This window comes from Sturnira hondurensis, unplaced genomic scaffold (genome assembly GCF_014824575.4).
Source record: "Sturnira hondurensis isolate 20B ecotype Veracruz unplaced genomic scaffold, ASM1482457v3 Scaffold0022201, whole genome shotgun sequence".
Lineage (NCBI taxonomy): Eukaryota > Metazoa > Chordata > Mammalia > Chiroptera > Phyllostomidae > Sturnira > Sturnira hondurensis.
In genome coordinates this window covers 9,532,021-9,551,606 of record NW_028094832.1, presented here as the reverse complement: position 1 = coordinate 9,551,606, position 19,586 = coordinate 9,532,021, and the positions used below count along the sequence as shown (strand labels likewise).

General features: G+C 41.8%; 1 protein-coding gene across 2 annotated transcripts in view; it reads left to right on the top strand.

Moving 5' to 3' along the window:
- The first annotated feature begins 4,662 nt into the window (after positions 1-4,662).
- Positions 4,663-19,586, top strand: part of KLF12 (KLF transcription factor 12) — a 424,438-nt gene continuing 409,514 nt past the window's right edge. The window contains exon 1 of one of the 2 annotated variants that reach the window (XM_037034842.1): positions 4,663-5,090. The gene's annotated coding sequence lies outside the window, so the exon portion shown is untranslated. Of the gene's footprint in view, positions 5,091-5,254; positions 5,348-19,586 lie in introns of those variants that run through there. The other variant, XM_037034843.1, reaches the window with a different exon arrangement.

Below are 19,586 nucleotides of genomic sequence, written 5' to 3'. Positions count from 1 at the left end.
AGAAGATGAAAAACCAGATGGTCGATGGTTTAGTCCCTCTTTCCATCATAGAAAAAGAAGCTTTAAGAAGGGAAAGATATTTTGGGGCGAGGGGATGAATATGTGCACATATGTCTGAGTATTATGGAAGCATACTGGGAAGACTCCATATGAGGAAATGGAAGAGGACCAAGTAAAGTCACCCAGGATGGATGGGGTGACCACATAGGCTGTAAGGGGAAGTATGGGATATGCAAATCTGAGTGGGTCCCTTACTGTCATGGTATTGTACTAGAACTAATTTGTGCCATTTGGGTTTTTAAATGTGGGTATGCTATAATTAAAGTTTTGCTACAGGAGAGGTGAAATAAATGTGAGAGGAGGGGCCAGGGGACTCAGAGCTCAGCAATGGGGAGGAGACACAGTATTGGACTAAGGAGGAGACTTGAATGAAAGTGACTATGCAGGAACTTGGAAAAGAGACACATATATGGATGTGATGAAGATATTGAACCTGGGAGGATTAAGAACTATGTTGACTGCAATAAAACAAAATTATGAAATATAATTTTCTCCTAATTTCCAGACAGCTCTCCATTCAGATCAAAACATGTTGTTTACCATGCAATCACGTAATATCGCCAGCTGTTGGCTTTTGTAGTAAAGCTTTTACATGCCTTTCTTAAATAGGAAAATTCTCCTTTGCTCCACATTATTGCCAAAATATGACACATGAAAAAAAAAGATATTGAAAACCTAGTAGAACATACTCATTTCTAGCCCTAGGAAAAAAAATCAGGATTATATTTTTACATTTATTTAGAGCTCTGGTAATCACTTTGTTTTCCAATATATTCACTTCTAGTCAATACTAATCTTTCAACACAGCTTTTATTTCTGAAAATGGGCCCCATTCCCCCGCCCCCGAATTATAGTACTGTTAAATAATCCATGCCATTTTATTTTATTTTAAATATTTATTTATTTATCTTTAGAGGGGAAAGGAAGGAGAGAGGAAGAGAAATATCAATGTATAGTTGCCTCTCATGAGTCCCCTGCCAGGAACTGACCTGCAACCCAGGCATGTGCGCTGACTGGGAATCAAACCGCGATCGTGTGGTTCGAAGGCCCGCGCTCAACCCACTGAGCTACACCAGCCAGGGCTGTAATCCATGTCATTTTAAATATCACTAACCCAAAGGCTTGAGAACGTTGAAGAGTCTTTATCTCAGAAAAATCAGGGTGTGGTGCAGGTAACAACTCGTTAATACTGTAACTGATGTTTCTACCACTGACACTAATTTTTCAATAAGAGTATGAACACTGGTAAAGTATACAAAGATCTGGCAAAAAGTTTTTTTAGTAATACTTACTACTACATTAACACTTACAATGGCTAGTTTGAAGTTTTGCTATATCATTTATATTGGATTAGACATTTGCTTTGCGGGTGCTTGTGTATGTTCTTCTCGTTTCTTACCATTATGTTAGGTAAAGGAAGTCCAATAAGTGTACTCTTTGCAAGAAACTCAGAATACCAACCTTTGTCTTCTTTGCTCATTCTTTTGGTATTTGCAATAATAACAACTAAGTAAATGAAGTATATAATGGAATGAAACTGGTCATCTTTAACCCAGATCAACTTGGTTTTACGTAGAAGGTAAGTATCGGATAGAATTGGATCCAACAACTACTTTCGACACAAAAATTTCGATTCTGTAATTTCAACACATTTTTATGCGGTTAGAATGACATATTCTTGGTAAAATAACTGCCAATTTCTGATTTCTTCACATGCCTGCACATACATGCAAAGAGAGGAAAAAGAATTAAACACAAAGATATGCACTTATTTTTGCCAGGGTATTTGTGTACTTTTCCTACCTTCTCCCCTTCTGTCATACCTCAGCTTGTTGAAATCTGAGTTCTATATAGAGAGAATTATACGAACTGAATAGGAAATGCGTGCATGTGCACACCTCCCCCCAATTTCCTCCAGTGCACCAACTCTCCATACACACAAGCTTTATTCTTTCATTGTTTTTGCCCGTCCACACCCACCACCAGTTGGCACAATGAAGTGATTCTCACTTCGAAATATGTATCCTTTTTCTTTCTCCTATTCTTCATCCTGGACTGTTGCCTTAACAGTTATATTTTTTAAACATCCAAAAGTGTTTTTCTTTTCTGATACTGATGCATTTCCTTCTTTTAACCACACTATTCAGATCCTACATATTAACTTTGACCTACCCCCTAATTTCCTAACCCTCTGGAATGGACTTTTATACCTTTACTGCCTCTTTCATCATTCTATTTACATGCCTGTGGCCACTGCCATAGGCAGGGAGCACAATTTGGAATGTTTTTCCACGTGCAGAGAAGCCCTTGCTATAGAATATATTTATGGTCAGTCCGCCACTCGGCTCTCTCTGAGAAAGAGCTGTTAGTACCAGAGCTGCCACAATGACGTAATTTCTTACAGCATCCTTCTACTCTTCCAGTTAAACTCACTTCCGTCACTCCCTGCCTCTCCGTGCCCCACCTAGAGGGAAGCCGTGCAGTGTTTCTAGTAGAGGCAAGTTTTTCGTTTAAATACTGTGCATTTGCTGATATTCCACCGTTTTCAAACTTGTCTTTTCACGTAGTTTCTGTCTGACATGGTGGAGCTTAAAGGACTGTCTACCCGGCGCCCAGGGTCAGCCCAGGGGGCGCGGTTCCGAGCTGTTTTGCGCGGCGACACACCCCCTCGGCCTCCCCGGTCCACTTTCCTCCCCAGTGCCTTATTCTCTGGCCGCACCCACGTCTTCAGTGTGGGCTTCCGTCGCCTTTCCGCTCCCGCTGCGTTCTTTCCTCCAGTGATACTTTGCTGAAGGAGTGGTCCACAGTTTTCAGCACTTTTGCACTTCTGCAATTTGTTCTCTGAAACCCCAGGATCGGGTCAGAGACACCTTCTCTCAATTCTGTTTTATTTAAGACACGGACCAACTGATTGATCCCAACAGGACTGGAAGTGAGCTGCGGAATCACCTTCCAAGCCAGACCACCTTTCTCCCCTTCCTCACCCGCGGAAGGTGGCAGGAGGCAGAGAAAGCTCCGGGCTGCCTTTGTTTTTATGGTAACGCACACACGGCCTTTAGAAGTGCTGGGAAAATGCCACACAAAATGTAGCAGGCGGCTTTTTCCTGGCTAGAATTCGATCCTTCGCGCTCATTTCCTGCTTCTCGGCCTCTCCCTTGTTTCTCTTCTCATCCCACTTCAGGTTACATTACTGCAGATCTTTCTCTCTCAACATAAACTTTCCCTGAGTGTCCTTCCCATCAACTGGGCGGTTTCCCACGCTGGGCGGGCTCTGGGGAACCGAGCAGGGGTGTTCCGCCCGCCTAGGAGCCCCAGCGCGCTCACCTAGGTTTGCAAGAAACTGCTGCACGAATCTCAACTGAGGGCCGCCGCGCACGCCCAGCCCACCCACTCGTCCGCCTCCGCCCCGTCTGCTCCCCGCCTACCCCCGGCCAGCGGCTGACCCCGCGCCCTCCGGGCAGCCGCGAGGACAGCCCGGCCGCCACCTCTTCTCCGCTGCCCCAGAATCCCGTGGATCACTCCCCTGGGCTCGGGGGCGGGGCGGGAGGGGCCGCTGGTGAAGGTGTCAAGGACTCGGCTCCGGGTTGTCCAGATCTCTGGACACCCTTCAGAGGTGCAGGGCGGGGGCGCGGCTAGACTCTATTCCGCCGCCGCCCCCACCACCTCGCGGTCTCCGCAGGGGTCTGCAGCTCCTGCTTCCCTCTCCTCCTGCAAGTTCGCCAGCTTTCCCGAATAACTAGCGAGAGTGGGCATCCCTACTCCCGGGGCTCCGAAGAAAGGCAAGCGGCTCAGCCTCGCCCCCATTCATCCCTCCAAGGTGAAGCGCGGGGAGAAAGGACGCCCCCGCTCCGCTCGCAAAGATTATCGCTCCGTAACCCAAACAATGATTCCCCTTCCTTCCACGCCCAGCCCTCCGCCCACCCCACCCTTGCGCGCACCCCTGCGGGCAGCCCCTACCCGGACCTCATTGTTGCCCCGCGCGGGCGATGCCAGAAACCCGGGGTGGTCCCCAGGAGAGGCCGCGCCGCCAGCCCCGCAGCCCCGGCCAGTTGCCCCAGACGGCTCCGCCCACACCTTTCCAAGTTAGCTGGCGGGTGAGCCTAGGGGACAGTTCGGACTCCCGGGCCCTCCCTGCTCGCCCCCATCCGGAGGGGGGCGGAGTGGGGGGGCGACCGGGCTCCGCGCTTTATTTGTCTCCGAATTCTCTTCCTAACGCTGCCTTGCACGCTGTGACACAAAAGAGGGGACTTTCTCGCCGCTCAGTGCGAGTCCCCGCGCCCGGCGAGTTGAAATCCGGGGTTTCCTCCCGCTGCGAGGCCCCGCCGGCTCCCCTGGGCCGACGGCTCCCACAGCTCAGGGGCCATGTGTAGGTTATTTTGGGTGCCGCAGCAAGGTGGTGCAGGTGAAAGGGAAGCGCGCTGGAGGCCGGAGGCTGGGGGCGGGGGCAAGGGTGGGGCGGGGTGGGGCGGGGTGGAGGCTCCGCGGACCCACCCCCCAGCCCGGCGGCCCGGGCAGCCAGGCGAGGGCCGGGCAGTGGGTGTTGCCTTCTACCTCTGCGAGCTGGGAGGGGTTAGTTTCCCACAGGGGATTTCAACCATCACACTCAAAGCCCGCCTCCTAATCCTCGGGCGGAGCGGCTCGGGGGCCCCATTTTATGGCAATAAAGCGACTTAGCGCCTGCTGAGCGAGCCCCTCCCCGCCGCCGCCCCCGCCCTCGGCCCCACCCCGGGGCTCGCCCGCAGCGGCGGGGCTTTGTTTCTGGGGAGGAGGACCCGGAGCTCTTTTGTTTGGGGGTTTGGTGTTTTCACCCCCCCGCCTCACCCCGCCCCACAACCCTTCCACCCGCGCCTCTCCGGTTTCCTGAGCTGCGGGCTGCGAGGGAGGAGAAGCGGCGTCTTGCAACCCCCTCGGCTGGGCCCCGGGGTAATTCGATGCGGGCCTGGCGAGGCTCCCCACGCTAGACCGGGGCTCGCGTCTCGGCAGCCTCCACCCACCGGCCCACCCTACATTTAGCGCATCATGTGATCCGGGTAAGTCATTTGCAAGTACAACAGTTCCCTGGGTTGCCCCCCATTCATTTCCTGAGAACTGCAGAGAGCAGCTGAGAGGCTCTGCTTGTGCGTGTGCGAGTGTGCGTGTGAGTGTGCGCGGGTGACGCCGTGTGTGTGCGAGAGTGAGTGTGTGTGTGCGCGCCCGCGCGCGTGTGTGTGAGAAAGAGAGAAAGGGAGAGGGGGACTCTGTGTGAGGGAAAGAAAACAATTTCTCCTGCTCTGCAGCTTCTGTTCAGGTCTGTGCCGATTCCGTTTCTTATCAAAATAAACAACCCCCTCCTCCTTTTTTTTTTTTTTTTGCCATCCCAAATCAGACCGTATTCTCTTAACGTGTTTTATTTTCCTTCTGTCATCTGCTCAAGTTAAATCATTTTGGTTGGTCTGGGTTCTTAAAGGGGGAAAGTGTTGGGAAGCGGGAGGGGGCCCGGGGAGGGCGATGCTATTGCAAAGCAAGTAGCGTCCGTCGGATTCGTAGAGAAGAAAGAAGGAACCACACTCACTAATATATTTTTTTTTCTAAAAGAACTTACCAAGTAACGTGAATTAAGCAAATGTTTTTCTATCCCTAGTGGAATTGTTGGTTGCAGTGTTTGCCTGACAGTTGCCAAGGATGAGAAATAAAACACCAGGGCTGAATGGGGGAGGGGGAGGCGCGCGGAAGTATCGATAGTTTGTCCCCAAGAACAGAGCGAGTTCGGTGAATAGCTGCGGCACCGGGCCGTGTGGGCTGTGGGTGTGCGCTGGGGAGAGTGGAGGGGAAGGGGTTAAGGCGGAGATGAGACTGCTGGCATGAATTGTGGTCCTGGTGCTACATTCATTATTGTCTCTGGTCCTAATGATGTGTAACTGTCACTTGCTACAGCGTCTCGTCCGTGGAAGTAGCCAGGGGCTGCCCCGTGGCTGTTATTTTTCAATTACGGGGAACCGGCCGCAGTTGACAAGGGGCAACTTTGCACGTCCACCTTGGCCCGGAAGCGAAGCCCGCCTAGCCGGCCTAGGAGCTACTTCTTGCCTTAGAAACTCGCTCCGAGGACTCGGACTTGACCTTAGCCACATTAGTTGGTGTTCTTGCTAGATGCTCCCCTACAGGGAGAAGCAATCCTGTTTTTGTTGGTTAGAGAACCGCCTGTTAGAACTTTGAAAACTTTTATCTTTGGAGAAAAGGGTGGGGTGCACTCAACAGTTCTATTTCGAAGTGTATTTGAGGCAAATGCTTGGGGAAAAGTACCAATTCCTTTGTTATATGCCCTGCAGCTTCCCAGCCCCCTTCACCCTGCGTTTTGAGTTTTGCATACTTTAATAGTAATAGCCTTAATTCAGTTGATGAAAGCTGACTGTGTCGAGTTAAAGGGTATTAGTACGACGGAATGTGTAATCTGGATAAACAGTTTGTGTGGTTAATATTGTCAGCTCTCTAATTTAACTGTACGGATGGTTTAAGTATGGTTCTATATGGATTGTTTTAAGCAATTCCACTGGCTAATAGAATTCTCCGCGGAGCACTCGAATATTTTATTTTAAATCAGCGTTAGTATTCTCTGTTCCTCTGTAACACCCAACGGGTGTTGGGGAGATGAGCAGCTCTATTTACATTTAGTGCATGTGCATCTAGTGGCTTTGGTAGACATCTGCCAATCAAACACACGTCATTCTGCAAATCCACCTAGCCGCCTCCATGCCCTTTTCTTACTGGAGGATAGAGTTGTTTAGATGAGTAAATGCTTTGAAATAAATTTGGTGGCTTTTTACAGGCAGCAGCTTGTGATGGGGATAGGAGTGGTCACTTTGGAGACTGGGTGTATACTATCTTCTAAGAAATGCTCTTTGGAATTGGCGTTTAATAGAAACAGTAACGTCCTCCCCCCTCCCCCCCCCCGCCAAAAAAAAAGATTTTTTTTTTTGCAAACCTCATTCAGATGTTGTTTACATTTTGAAAAAGTCACATAGGGATGGGTTATGATAAAGGGGTGTACTTTTAGGCTAGAAAATGTTTCACCGTAGAAGCTGAGTAGAGATAGGATGTTGAAGGACAAATATTTCAGTTGCATAAGTTATTCTTTATCGCTGCAGCTTGCTCAGTGTGGAGACTACCAGGAGTGTATTAAGCTGCTTTGAGTTGGGGAGAGAGCAATGTGAGGATGTGAGGATTGGCAGAAATTTGTAATACATTTAGGAAAGAGGTTTGTTATTCTACCTTCTAATTCCTAACAATAATGAAATATACTTAAGCTGGTAAAATTTGGAATGTTTTCACATAAAATTTTCATAATTCATGAACTAAAACCGTGTAACTGATATTAGCTGTGCCTGGTAAACAAAAACATTCTTGAGGAGTTTCTGTTTATTTGTGAAGCGCTTCAGTTATTTATTAATGCATATTTAAAAGACCCTTTGGTCAGTTAAACTTTACTTTGGAATGCTTTGTATTCCCAGTTATTGAATGAAACTTTTTGCGCTAATGAACTCTTAATATTTTCTTCTCCACCCAGCCCTTTTCAGCAACTGATTGTCATTTGGGACAAAACTGGTCCTGGGATATAGCACTTGAGACCTTGACCTTAGCAACTCTTGGCTGGTGGTTGTTTACTACAGCTGCAGGGCTATGTGTGTACAGAAAGGGAGGGGACTGCAAACCCTGGTGTGCTCACTCTCCCCTTGGCCGAGGGAGAAACAAATGAGGATGCTTGATGGTCATTCCTAAGAGCATGCATCACATGTCTAACAGTGATAGTGTTGTGGTCATTAAAAAATATATACAGTATGTTCCTTAGGGATTAGGTGCCCACCCCCTGTGAAGGGTAAACGTGGACTTTCATGGACTCAGAGTGACTTTTAGATGTCATATAAAGAAGCAGCTTAATGAAATAATTTGCTCTTAGATATAGGGTTTTTTAAATCTATTTTTACAGATCTCTTCAAAGACCTATAATATGTCTCTAAGCTTAGGCCTCCAGGTCTATAACAGAGGGCATTTGGAACTCAAGCCTGTGTTGGTTAATCTGGTATTGAGTAACCTTATCAGTGAGGTGGTGATGTTAAACAGTTGAATATGTAAAGGTCCTGGACATTTTCACCATTGGACAAAATGCAAAATGTGGAATTTCATATTTATGCAAATTTACATTAGAATAATCATATTAAAATGAAGTTTCAAATGATTTTCTTTAAATTGTGAAATCATCCTAGAGTGTCACATTCATAAATCTTGATGTAGTTGATTTATGTATTAATACAAAATAGCTTATTCTACAAAACTAGAAATGGCACGAACTTACTTGAGAAGTTTTTTTTTTTAGATAAGTTTCCCAAATTGCACTTCCATACTGATTAATGAATCAGAGCTAAAAATCCCCAAATAGTTTCAGAGTGGACAGCATGGTTATATTTTTCTTTTAGAAAACAACTTTCATTTTTGTAAATAATTCCTAAAGTAAGTTTCAGTAGCTTATCTCAATCACTTACATTTTGATAGTAGAGTGGAGATATGTATATCTTCCCCAGTATTTGTTTATTTTCCATTTTAAAATTCTTATTTATTTGTTTTTCAGTCTTCCAGTTGTGCAGTTTTCAGTGTTAAGTATGCACAAAATGTTAGGGTAAAAATATTGAAATTAAATACTGGCAACACCCTATAACCACAGCCTTAACTCATCCACCACAACTACCCCTCCCAAAATCAGAATGCATGTAAACAGATGGACCTTGCCCCGTGCCCAGAAGGTCAACGGCCGTAGGTTCTCTGAGACCTGCTTGGTGGTTTGTAGGTCCCAGGCCTGTCCGGAGGACTGTCTGACTTCAGCTGGCCAGAATTCATTTCCAGGGCCTAGACCAGCCACACCCCATCTGATGTCAGCTTTTGGGTTCTGTGGTGGAGAACACATGCTGTGGATTAAATGGTTACTTTCTCTATATATTCTCGGTAATTATGTTACAAAAGGATTTTTCGGTTTGGGGTGATTATTGTCATAAAAGTGGCTACTTGAGTAGTCATATTGTTCCATAAAAATTTGTTTTGGTCAGGCAGTCGATTACAGGATATTCACTCAAAAGAATTCTGCCCTGTTGTGGTCTTTCTTTTCCCTCTTCCCCCTCCTTCACTTAAAGTCATACTTTTTTTATTGTTGTTGTTAATTTCTTAGTATATATTTTAGAATGTTTTTTAGTATAATAATTGGACTGGTCCAAACAGTATCGCTATTTAGGTACAAGTGGACTAGCAGAAAGCCCCTGTTAATTTGCTGTATTGCTGCGGGGAAGATGAGGGGGAAATGGGAGAGCTTTGGGGTAGTTTTCCTACTTCCATAGAGGCTGTGGGAGCTGCCACTATTAACTAGTTGCTGCCTAGATACCCAGACATTGTGCTCCAAGTGCTGCGTTCACCATGCTTATAGGTGTGCGGTAGTACCCGCCCCAGTACCTGGGGGTATGTTTCAAGACTCCTGTGGATGCCTGAAAGGTAGATTGTGTGGAACAGCAGGTACACTGTTCTTTCCTATCTTTTCACTTGAATGGAGGCACTTAGGGCTTCCCTTTGGCATATCCGAATTACTATCATCACTGCTCTTGTACTTTGGGGTCACTATTAAAAACAAGGGTGACTTGAACACAAGCACTGGGACGCCACACCAGTCCGTCTGGTGACCTAGAAGGCTACTAAGTGAGGCAGGGCGGGGAGCACATACACTGTGGACCAGGGGCTGGGTCACATCCTGGGCGGGACTGAGTTGGGTGGTGCGATTTCATCATGCTATTCAGAACAGCACGCAATTTGAAACATTCATTATTTCTGGAATGTTCGTGTAATGATTTTTAACTGAGAGTATTGCAACCTTGGAAAGCAATACCATAGGTGGGGGGGGCACTGTATGTGGCTTTTTAAAATAATTTCTGGCATAGTGTATATGCTATGTATCCATATATCCACCATTTTATATATGTATATATGTATGTGTGTATATATAATGTTTATGAATGTATTTTTATATTCTTTATATTTGTACATACCCTCATACTGTATATATATTATGGCCAAGAATTACAGTAAAAAGCCCCCCTATACTTACATAAAAATGGGAAAACAGTTTGTTTTTTTTTTCAAATTCTATGTTTAGTTATACTACTACTGCTTTTTTGTTGTTGTTTACATTAACAAGCAAAATCATTACAGAACATGGAAAGGACACTGCTCCCCCTCCAAGAAAAAAACCCCAACAAACCAATAAACCTAATGGTGACAAGATGGGGTATTGTAAAAAAATGAAAAAAAATTAAGTAAACTACTTTAAGAAAACCTTCGTTTATTTCACAATTAGGTTTCTGTGAAGATTGTATGTCCTGGAATCAAGACTGATTTAAGTGGCAGAAATACCAGTTTGAGTCAGGAAGGACTCTCTTGCCTACCAACTCTGGGTGACCTTGGTTAAATTTCTTAATCTTTCTGAGTCTGTAAAATGGGAAGAAAATACATTTGGCAGTGGTGAAGGCAAAATGAAATCATGCACATAAAAATATAAAGTCCTGGTATAGCAACTGATGGACAGGAAAACCACTCCCTCCCCACTCCCCCTCCTCCCCCCTCCTCCCTATCTCCTGCCCCCTGCCCTAAAAGACTTGAACTTTCCAGCCTCTCAAAGTGAGCTTATAAATTACACTTATGGAGAAGGAATTTCCGAGTGTGGGTAGAAAACTTCTGGCAGTCAAAGGTCATGAATTCCATTCCTGTCTAACCAGAGATTTGCTCCATGACCTTGAGAAGGTCACTCTTAAAAATTTCTATGTAGCTGTTATAAAAGTTGCTATTAACATTATGCAAAGCAGGTGAAGTAGCTGAGCTTTTTAAAAGAAAAGAAGTAGATGAAATTACAGTTCCCATGATCAGTTACAGAAAATTGAAAATAAAGATCAGCAATGATTATTTGGAGATAATAAACCTCTGGGCTTCTTCTTTAATGAGTTAACTCAAACTTGCTATCAACAGGTCATTAAAAATGCTCTTAATGGTTTTTTATAGAATCATTAAATTTGTGCTGTTGTCCTATGATTTAGCGCAGTCTATTGAACTGCAAATGTCTGGTTAAGCCAAGGTTCTGTTGATTAGGCTATGCCTGATTTATGACTTAGTGTCCCTTGGTCGGACGGGGACATTGCTGTCACCCAACATATGTGCCATAATGGAAGGTGGATGATGGAGATTTTACATGGGTATTTGAAAAATGATTGAACACATTTGATTTATATGCACAGCTTTCTGCCAGGTGCATTTCTCAGTGTTCTCAAAAATTTGAGAAAATTAAGAACAATATTAATTTACATAATTTCTCCCTAGCTACATTTTCTGCAGTTAAGAAACAAAAAAGTATTTCTTCAGACTTTGCCTAAATACTCTTTTCTTACGAGAGCAAAGAACAAACACAAACTGGCTCATCGATGTAACTCACTTCAGGCTCTTAATGTGTCACACGGGTACTTTGCCTGACTCCTGTTCGTGTTATAACAGTCATGGTTAAACATCCCTTGTTGTGTGACTCTTTATTTGTCATCCCTTGCTTGAAGAATATGCTGGGTTCCAGTCTGTATTCTATGGCCCCCACAGCACAATTTCTGATGTCAACTGCTTCTTGATTTGCCTTGTCCCCTCCCAATAATAGGCCCCATGAGAGCAGGAAATGAATCTTCTTCATAGTTATTTTACTGGCTTCTAACACGGTGCTTAATATAGTGACTGATTATATAGTGCTAAAATCCTTATTGAAAGAACAAGTTGAGGAATGTAGTCCACATGATAACCCTTTAGTAGCTGAATGCCAATATCCTGCTCATTTCCTACCGAAGTCTTTTTATCTCTACCTACTATAAATATATTCAACCCTATTAGCCATTCCACGATTCACTACATTGTTTTGAAATTTGTTTTCTTCTTGCAAAATGAAACCTTGCAGTGGAGTCAAGGCTGGATTTGAAACCTCTAACCAGTTGTTAGCTAACTGAGCAAGTTACTTCTCCATGTCTTAGTTTACTCATTGGTAAATAAAAACAAAAAGAACAGATAATGTCAACATTGCAGAACTTTTTTGAGGATTCAGATTATGGTAGTGCTTGGAAGGCATCTAGTGTATAGAACCTTGTACATACTTAGTGCTCAATGGTAATAGTCTGCTCCAGTATATTGATGCCTCTTTTAAAAGCAGACATTCAGAATGGATAGGAGCACAAAATGAAATAGCTATTTTTTTAAAATGATTTTATTTATTTATTTTTAAAGAGAGGGGGCAGAGAGAGAGAGAGAACCATCAGTGTGTGGTTGCCTCTCACGCAACCTCTACTGGGGACTGGCCTAAAACCCAGGCATGTGCCCTGAGTGGGAATCAAACTGGTGACCCTTTGGTTCACAGGCCAGCACTCAATCCACTGAGCCACACCAGCCAGGGCAAACTTGCTACTCTTTATTGTACAGCTACTGTAATACAGAGACTAGGCACTGCATTTTTCATACATTAGATTATTTTTAAATTTTATTTTAATTTTTGATTTTAGAGAGAGAGGAAGGGAGAGAGAAGGAAAGGAAGATAAACATCAGTGTGAGAGAGAAACATTGATTGGTTGCCTCTTGCAGGCACCCCAACTAGGGACTGAACCTGCAACCCAGACATGTGCCCTGACCAGGAATCCTTTGGTTTGCGGGAGTACACACAGGCCAACCAACTGAGCCACACAGGCTGGGGCACGTGTTAGCATTTTTATCAGTACTCTTTAGGAAACAGGTATGTGTAGTTGACTTTCAAATAATTGAGACTGTGAATATAATACGTTGGTGCCCCAAAGTACCTTTTACATACAAATTTTGGCTTATGAACAGCAGTTTATGAATGTATTTTGTAGGCTGTTGGGTGATGATGCTTCTGCCGAGTAAGGTTCTCATGCCACCCTCTTGTGACTTTGCCCCATTTGAAAAAATATTTGAAATTTTTACTTTTTGTCTTTCATTAACAAAATGAATAGGAAACGGGGGAAAATGGAAGTACTGCTGCTTTTAGTTATGAGAAGCAGGGTGTATTAACTACCCTGTTACACAGTTGAGACAAATCATTAGCTGTGCTGGAAAGTGAGTCTTTACTGCAAATACTCAATGGAGTTCAGCTGATAAACTTTGAAAAATAATATAGCAGAACACAAAATGCTGTACGTCTGTTTTCCATGACAGTATTTAATAGATTGTGTGTGATTACAAATTTTATAATTTATGTTTTGTCTCTGGGAATGGGTCTTTTAAATTAAAACATGTCTGGTCCCTTGACTTACACACATTTGAGTGTGAATATGTTTTCAGAATTGCATCGTATACATACATAAAAGGAGATTCCCGCCCTGGCCCACCTGGCTCAGTTGGTTTGAGCATTGTCCCATAACCGAAAGGTTGCGGGTTCGGTTCCCTGTCGGGGTGCATTCCTTAGGTTGCAGATTCTATCCATGGTCTGGGCGCGTACCATCCGTGGTCTGGGCATGGGTAGGAGGCAACCAGTTGATGTTTTTCTCTCACATCGATATTCTTCTCTCTCCCATCCTCTCTCCCTTCTTCTGTCTCTTACAAGCAATGGAAAATGTCCCTGGGTGAGGATAAAGAAAAAGAGATTTCCTTCTTTATGAAAGAGTACTTACTGAGTACATGTGTATGATGTTTTGGTAACTATTTTGTAGATGTAGAAACTGATTATCACCTAAAGAATGCCATCACGGTCAATAGCCAGTTACCTTCAAAGCAGAGATGTGAACACTGGAAAAAAGCCTTTGAACTTCCCTTGTATTGCTTTTACTTCCTCTGTGGTTAAGTAGATTTTCCATTTAGTCTTATTATAGAGCAAAAATTGAGAGTGCATGCAAATAAATGTTGCATTAAGTGCATTATTTTATTGTAGATTATACTGGCATAGTATATTTACTAGAATACATTGACTAGAATGTTTACTTCCATACAGTTCTGTGTTTGCTAATGTATCTATTGTGTTGACCAAAAAGTCCATTTGTTGTTTTCTGTAAGATTGCTCTAGTCACGCTTAGTTGTCTTTAACTTCCTTCAAAACAATTTTGTTAGATAGTATTGTGACAACTGTGATATCAATGTGCATTTAAATAAAATTTATCAAACTAGGTGGATTTTTGTGTAGCCATTTTAATATTGAAGATGGAAGAAAATATGCAACATTTCCAGCATATTAGGCTTTATTATTTCAAGAAAGGTAAAAACGAAACACATAAAAAGATTTGTGCAGTGTATGCGGAAGGTGCTGTGACTGATTGTACACATCAAAGTGGTTTACAAAGTTTGTAAACGTTTACAAAGTTTGACGTTTCTTGCTGGACATTGCTCCATGGTTGGGTAGACCAGTTGAGGTTCATAGTGAGCGAATTGAGACATTGAGAACAAGTAACGTCATACCACACAGAAGAGAGACAACATACGCAAAATATCCAAATCAGTAAATGAAAAATGTGTGTTTTATTTAGGGAAGAAACCATACGGGATTTTTTTGCCAACCCAATACTAAAACACATTATGAGACCTAATTAGAAAAAATTTAATAGGCAATTTCTACAGGATGTTCCATAGTGGTAATAGACCAGTAAATTCTGGTTGGTGTGCATTTTGCTATTTGGTAAAGCTATTAAGTCAAAGGCATAATAAAAGTAATAAAAAATCTTATCTTTATAAAAATACCTACTTATCCATTTGAACTATAGCTTCAACCATGTATCTGGAATCCAAAATGAGTAGGACATTATCATTAATGAGCCGAAAATCAAGTAGGGGGGACAAGACTTATATAGATAATTAAAATACAAAGTAATTTGTGATAAATGGACCAAGTGCTGTAAGTTCCTTTAAACAGAATGCATGGGGAAGATACTGCTTCTGTCTCAGAGACCAAAATTTCAGGGATTGGCAAAAATCCTTCACGGAGATAGTTTACTTTTTATAGAAAAGCAAAGCAAACCTGCAAGTAGAAGAAAACAGATTAAAAAGGTATTCTGGCAACTGTGGTGTGTTCACATCTCCTTTTCTGTTATCTTTTTGAGCTGATGACTTTATGGTGTTTTGGTTAAACTTCTGTCATTTGCCACATCATGAAAAAATGTTCTTCTCCAAAAATAAATCCTAGGATATACTTGGCTAGTAGAGCATGCAGTGTTATAATGAATTTAGGAAAAGTATATTTGGGCAAAACAAAAATAATAATGAATAATTAATAAAATTTTTAAAATATTCTTTTACGCTGGCTGGTATAGTGCAGGGTATTGAGCATGGGTCCTGTGAAACAAAGGGCCGCTATTTTGATTCCCAGTCAGAGCACATTCCTAGGTTGTGGGCCAGATCCCCAGTAGGGGGCGTGTGAGAGGCAACCACACATTGATGTTTCTCTCCCTCTCTTTCTCCCTTCCTTCCCCTCTCTAAAAATAAATGAATAAAATCTTTAAGAAAAATAAAATACATTTTATGTGATATTATCAAACAAAATTTTATATTGCTGAAGAGATTTGAGGTATAACATATTACTTATAAATTATGCAAATTTTAGGCTTGATCAAAAATCTTTGTATATAGGAATAGGTATTTTTTTTTACAGAAGAACCATGGAGGGGAAAACTTAAAAACCAATCAGTTTTATAAGAGGTCAGAGTCCGTTGTAGTTTATCAGAGGTGTTGTTTGAAGGGATGTTTATATTTACTCATTGCTTTTTTATTGTATTTTATTCCTGTTACCATTTGTTCCTCTTATACCTACCTAACCCTCCCCACAATCACCTTCCTGTTGTCTGTGTCCACAAGTCCTTTTTCCTTTTTGCTCGACCAGACCCCTCCACCCCCTCCATCCCTTCCACCCCCTAACCCCTTTAACCACCCCCAGCTGTCATCCAGCTCTCCATCTATGAGTCTGTCTCTGTTTTGCTTGTTAGTTCAGTTTGTTCATTAGAATCCACATGTGAATGAAATTATTTGCTATTTGTCTTTCTCTGACTGGCTTGTTTCACTTAGGATAATGTTCTCCAGGTCCACCTATGCTGTCACAAAGGGTAAAATTTTCTTTTTTGTGACCGAGTAGTATTCCATTGTGTAAATGTCCCATAGTTGTTTTATCTACTCATCTGTTCATGGGCACTTGGGCTGCTTCCATATCTTGGTGATATTTGGAATGTATTTGTGAAATGTATTAGTGAAATTTTCTGGAATGTATCTCAGCTTTCTACATTAGGTATAAATTCAGGACACTTAGACAATACATTTTATTTTGAGAGAGTATATAATGAGAAAGAAAAGAACTCTTAATGCGTCTATAAAGAACACTGATGGAATTATTGTGTACTGAGTCCTCTATTGGGTGTGTGGAGACTACACCAGGGCTCAAAGCTGAAGGAGTTGTTTTATTTGTAAATAGTGTGGTAATTAAGACAGTTTAGGATACTTGAGAAGTGTGGGCTTGTAAAAAATTGCTTAGTGCCTGGTGGTTTACAGAGCGATGTTCGTTTCATCTCAACAATCCTGTAAGGGAGAGTCCACCTCTTACCATTTTGTTAATGAGGAATTTAAAGTCACGTGGAGGTAAAATGACTAGATGGTAGCTGAGTCAAAGCTAGAGCTTTGATTTCCAACACCAGTAAACTCATTTTTTTTCCATTTCATTCCACCGCTCTCTAACTTCTACTTTGTCTTAATTAATAAGCCCCAAAATTTCAAAACCTACATTGCACGGAAGAGGGTCCACGATCTAGCGTCTAGCTCACACGAGACAGATGTTCAGTGAATATTGTTGAGTGAATTCTTATCCCCTTCCCAAATGCACTTTAAAAGGACGTTAAAAAGCCCCTCGTTTTTATCAGCTCAGAGACACCAAGATGATCAATCCTGGAACAGACTGGGCAATTAGAGGCATCCAGAATTCTTTGAGGAAAATAAGGGAGGTGGTTCATCTCTTACTGTGTGCCTGGGCTTGTGCTGAGAATACATAGGTGAGTGAAACCTGCACTGTGTCCTGAGGTATAGGCAGATCCCAGAAGAAGTGGCAAGGCAGGGTCCCCAGCAACGGTATTCTGGATTAGTGCACTTTCTTCATTTGGATCCTTAATGTCCCTAAAAATAATGCCCTAGGTATTTCCAGATTTATGTCTCTTTTAAGTACTTATTTCTTACCAGAAAAACTTTTTCCCTGTAAGCATGTATTTTTTTATAGTTTCTTCCTCTTTCAGAAAATGTATATTGCACATTTATTGTATTTGGAGTGTGTATCATACGTTTTAGAGGCATTAACTCTTTTCATGTTTACAATCAGCCCAAAGCTAGGCATTTATGGTGTTTATTTTTGATTTTGATTTTTTTTGAAATTCTCAACTTACAAGGGTGCTTCCACTTATGGTATTTAAATGTGACTTTAGTATTCCTTTTATGTCTCTGTGTTTTGAATGAACAGTTTACAATCTGTAGGGAATAAGCTCTCTTCTCTGTAAACTCACGGGGTAGAATTTGCAAATATATCTCTCTGATAAAAGTAGGTGTCCATGTGTGCAGACTTTAAACTTTATTATTTAGGAAACTCATTTTTCTCTTGGCTCCACCTCTTCCTGTAGCCAGCAGAGTAGCATCCTGTGCCCCAAGGCCCATGCCATCAGAACTACAGTGTTCTCCTTCACGTTTTCCTTCGTGTCGGAAGTGTAGTCACACACATGCACACCAGGTTTTCTCATCACTGCTTATAAAAATTGGATTATTTGGGGAAAGTATTTTCAACTTAGTTTTCTTTCTCTCTCTGTGAATTTGTTTATTAATTATATTGTATGTTTTCCGTGACCATTTCTCCCCGTACCCTCTTCCACCTTTATTCCCCCATCACCACACTGTTGTTGGTGCCCATGAGTTTTCTCTCATTTCTTTTTGGCTTAATCCCTGCACCACTACCGTCCCCCTGACCTCTGCCAAAAGCTGTCAGCCTGCTCTTTCTCTCTCTGTTTTGCTTGTTAGTTCAGTTTGTTCATTATTTTTCAGAAACTATTTTCAAGTTAGTTTTTTCATTCAGTACTGCCTAAGGGAAATCTTTACACCCAGCTGCTATAGCTCTAATCCATTAAAAAAAAAACAACACAAAAAACAACAGCTGTTGTATAATATTCCAAGGTATGGTTATATCCTAGTCTGTTTCACCTTTAATTGATTGGTGGGTAATACTTTGTATCCAGTTTTTGCCACTAAAACCAATATTGTAATAGATGTACTTATATCTGTACCCCGAGGACCTATGGAATAGATTCCTAGGGTGGAATTACCATTTCAAAATGTTCCCACATGGCTTTTAAAAAAGGCTACAGCAGTTTCTGTTTTTACCAGTAACACAGGCAGTGACCCTTTCCTTGAAACCCCATCATCAGTAGTTGACACTTTTCTAGTCTGATTCTTGTATGCAGTGGTAGCTCATTGCTACTATAAGTTAGTATTTCCTGACTGCTGGTGACCTTGAACATCTTTTTCTTTGTTTGTTGCTTAATTGAAATTGTTCTTCTTAAGAATTGCCCTTCATATTCTTTGCCCATTTTTTTATTTGGTGGTTGTCCTTTTGTGGGAATTCTTTATATAGTACAGCTATGAATCATTTGACTAATATCTGTCAAATGATATTATTGCAAATAATGTTTGCAATAATATCGTATAATGTTTGATATTATTGCAAATAATGTTTCCAAAACTGATCTTTTCTCTCATATCTGTTCAAAGGATAGCTTTTGACATAGAATGTTTTTAGTTTTTATATTATTGATTCTTTTTCTTTGTCTGTTTTTTTAAGGTTTTCTCCACTGATAAAATAGACATGTAATCTCTTACACTTAGACTTAATTTCTCCTTCCATTTTGGTCTTTAATCCATTTGGAACAATTAGTTACATGTGGAGTAAGTCAGGGGTTCGGCTTTTATTTACTTTCAGTTGCGTAACTAATCCATTAATATTAGTGCCACTTTTATATACTATTGTTTTCCCAGTAAATATAATTCCACAGTTGTCATGTCTTACATTCTTTTAAATCTTATGGCAGTACTATTTTTTTTTGTTTTTAAAATAATTTTCTTAGACACTTTCAGACAGGTAAATAAACTACAATTTTAATAAATATTTTTATCCATCATACTACCTTTCCTGGTGCCAGAATACATGAAAACCCTGTTGTGGTTTTAATTAGAATTGCATTGTTGTATATAATCTGGAGAAAGGGAACATTATAATGTTGTTTTTAGTGCATTATACCATTCCAGTTCAAGTTCCTGGAATGTCTTCAAATAGAAATGTCTTTCTATTTGATTGTGTATTATTATTATTATTTATAATACAATATAGTATTGTATAAGGAATATTGTTTCTTAACTGGAGGATGTGTTTTTCATTGGTTTTAGAGAGAGAGAGAGAGAGAGGAAGGGAGGGAGGAAGAGAGAGGGAGAGAGAA